General features: G+C 36.8%; 1 long non-coding RNA gene across 1 annotated transcript; it reads left to right on the top strand.

The window, feature by feature from the left end:
• The first annotated feature begins 2,028 nt into the window (after positions 1-2,028).
• LOC145033368 (uncharacterized) lies at positions 2,029-2,689 on the top strand. The gene is made up of 2 exons (XR_013677508.1): positions 2,029-2,151; positions 2,236-2,689. It is a non-coding gene; the product is annotated as an uncharacterized LOC145033368 (long non-coding RNA).
• Positions 2,690-3,562: the final 873 nt, after the last annotated feature.

Below are 3,562 nucleotides of genomic sequence, written 5' to 3'. Positions count from 1 at the left end.
AAATATGATACAATAAATTCACAAAAGGTTTCTATTATACCTAAATCAAAGACAAAGAAGATAAAACTTTGTGCAGGATTTTCAATCAATATCAACACTATAAGACAACCTCGTGAATTTCCAATTTCTCCTTCCTTTTTCACTGCTTCGCCTTTTCGATTCAAACCAAGAATTAGAAAACAAAAATCATAATAACTAATAGATAAAATCGTGTCATATCTTTGTTTGACTTGTTTAGTCAAATATGGAACAAAGAATTTATATAAATTTTGACAAAGATATATATATATATATATATATATATATATATATATATATATATATATATATATATATATATATACTTGTATAAAAATATCTCAGATCTAACCTTATCACATTATACTGGTGCAGAATTACTATTGATATTTCTCATGTCACTAATTCCTTTTTAATTTTGTCCCATTTCTTTTCTTATAAAAGATCAAAATAATCATTTGTTGTTGAAATAATGTTTGAATAAAACCCCCAAGGCTCTAACCTTATCGTATACAATGCTTAGGGTTATTATTTTCAAGATAGAGTTTTGATTAAAGATTAAAAAATTTCTTTTCTGCATATCGTTTCTAAGCAAACATCATGGCGATAAGCATTTCTCTTCAAATGAAGCTCTATGCAATTTCCTTGAGGCTTTTAACAACAAATGAAAAAGGTTATGAAGATCATAGAAGATGATAGAAGCCAATTTGAGATGGCTAATCTCCCAAGAATTAAAATGAAGAAGACAAACTAAAATCAAATAACCATTTCATTAACTTTTCTGCCTCTTACTTCAAACGTTGACTTACAATTTAAAGATGCAATCACCTAATGCTAAGCTAGAATTAAGGAAACATGCATGTATAATAAAAGTGGGTTCCTAATAAAATGCAACTGCTCTTTGATTAACTGAAAGAAACGTGGCTATTGGGTCAGGCCATGGAGGTGGTCTTGAATAGCATCTTAGACACGTATCAATTCCTCCATCCTTCAAATGGACCTTGTCCTCAAGGTCCTGCATACGGGTGCATACAACATCTGGAGCAGGAAACTGTGGTTTGAACGGTTGAAATGTGACGGTTCGGAATTTCCTGGATATTACTTTCGATGGTGGCGGTTGCGGTAATAGTGGAAGTGGGTGTTGTGTTGACATGGGCAATTGCAATGGTTTTGGAGGCAGCAGTGGCTATGGCGACAACGACCGTTGGGATGGTGGCAATGGCGGTGTGGATAGCATTGTTGTTGGTAATCGCGATCGCGGCGGCCTTCGTTGTTGATTCTGTGGTGGGAGCGGAGGTGGAGGCGACATGATTTTGGCCATGGTTTCGATTTGAATGTTGATCATGAGGGTGTTGATGGTGGTCAGTTGTGTGATAATTACATCAAGATGGTGGAGGTTAGCAGTGGAAATAGCAATAAGTGTGGAGAGTTGTTCCTGGATTGTTGGTGGTGTGGCATCAGTTGACGGATCTTTGCGGAGAGGCATGATGAATGAGAATGAAAGCACCATTGATAGAAGCCAATTTAAGATGGCTAATCTCCCAAGAATTAAGATGGAGAAGATAAACTAAAATCAAATAACCATTTCATTAACTTTTCTGCCTCTTACTTCAAACGTGAACTTACAATTTAAAGATGCAATCACCTAATGCTAAGCTAGAATTCAGGAAACATGCATGTATAATAAAAGTGGGTTCCTAATAAAACGCAACTTCTCTTTGACTAACTGAAAGAAACGTGGCTATTGGGTCAGGCCATGGAGGTGGTCCATAAGTTTTTATATTTGTAGTGGTTCAAATTTTTGGCACTAAAGTTTATAATGTTAGCAATTTGGTCCCTTAAATTATTAACAGTGGTGTAAAGATAAGGATGTGGCTGATACGTGTCGTTCCCACGTGTCCCCTGGTGGTTCTACCTTATCTTACCCCCACCCGCTTTCTCATCCAACCATATTCGGATTTCACCACTTTTTGAAAACTCTCCATCTCCTTTTAAACCCATCAGCTTCAAATTTCTGTTGATCGTTGCTCTTGTTTTTCTTCTCCAATCTACAGACGGGACCATATAGATGAGGCAATTGATTCCAACAGACACGATGCATATGAGGCAACCGATTCTATCAGACCTAACAAGGTTTCAAACAAAGAAACTTAGGGTTTCTTGCTTTCTTCACCTCCATCTCCCTCTAAAAACGAGCTTTGCTGGTCTATGTTGCAGTGCGCCAACGAGAAAAACCCTTGCCTCCTAGATGGAACACCTGCCAGTAAACCCTTCCCGAAGGAAACAGGTTCCCGTATTCTTCCCTTTTCAGGTCAAGGTACACCATGCACTACTGACATGACACCTCAAACTCCACCACCTTCACGAGTCGGTACTTGTACGCGCGCTCCACAAAGCGGCGATTGGGGTTGGGGTTTCGTCCGCGGCCAGGGTCCGCTACCAGTGCAGGGTTTCCGCTTTGAAGAAGAGGGCTTCCACCACCACTCTCTGGGCGAAGTCGTGGTCGTAGTCATTGCAACAACGATTAGGTACAAATCAGGTACAACCTTTGGTGCTTGCCTCCTGTATCTTCTATTTTCCTTTCATTTTTTTCTTGCCTCTATTGGGAACAGTCGAGTTGTGCAATCGAGTTGTAAGTTGTACAGGTCCATAAATCACTGACGTCTTCTTATGTAGTTCCCCAAATGGTTGAAAGGGTTTTCGTTTTTTTTCCTTGATAGCTAGTTAACTATTATATGTCCAACACATCAATATCATCTTCAAGAGTCTTTTGTAAGTTGCAAAAGTATAGTTTATTACATGTATTATGTCATTTACGCACAAATTTGACAAAATAGTTTAAATATCAATAAAAGATTTTACCTCTGTGTAGATAACTGTATGGTGATACTTTTGTCAATGAAAGCCTCGGCCAAATGCGGCATCTCACCAGCTAAATATAAAAATTTACGAATCACTAACTTGTAAAAATAGTAAATAAATCAGCTAAATAGAAAAAAAATAAAAAAATAAAAAGAATAAATGTGAAAAGGTTATACCAATAACAATAAAGGAGGTAGTTCCATCACCAACTTCCTCAGCTTGTGTGGAGCTTAGTTCAATCATGGGCCGGAAAAAATTAAACAAAAAAGAATAATATAAAAAATTAATGATAGCAAGATTTAAGAGCATAAATATGTAAAAGCCAACGGAAACTTATATGATTATATTAAGTAAAAACCTTTGCAGTTGGGTGAGTTGTATCATCCCAAAATCTGAGTGTAGAAATTTCATTTTTTTAATATAACTCAAAACATTTGTAACTTTGTTCACACATTGAAAAGCATTTCAAATAAAACATTTATCAGAGTTTATTCCCAAAAATCACATATTGCGGAAAACACGGGAGTATGCGTTGCGATCGTCCCAGACCCCTTTATTTAAAAACTTGGGGTACCTGAAACCAAAACTGAAAATCGTAAGCACACGTTTAATGAGTTCCTCAACTATTACATACCATACATATCAACTCATCCCAACATGTCATACATAACCGTGAGCTATA

The sequence above is a fragment of the Lactuca saligna genome, chromosome 3 (genome assembly GCF_052625555.1).
Source record: "Lactuca saligna cultivar CGN05327 chromosome 3, ASM5262555v1, whole genome shotgun sequence".
In the NCBI taxonomy this organism is placed as follows: domain Eukaryota; kingdom Viridiplantae; phylum Streptophyta; class Magnoliopsida; order Asterales; family Asteraceae; genus Lactuca; species Lactuca saligna.
Note: the sequence above shows the minus strand (reverse complement) of the source record. Positions and strands in the feature narration are given on the sequence as shown.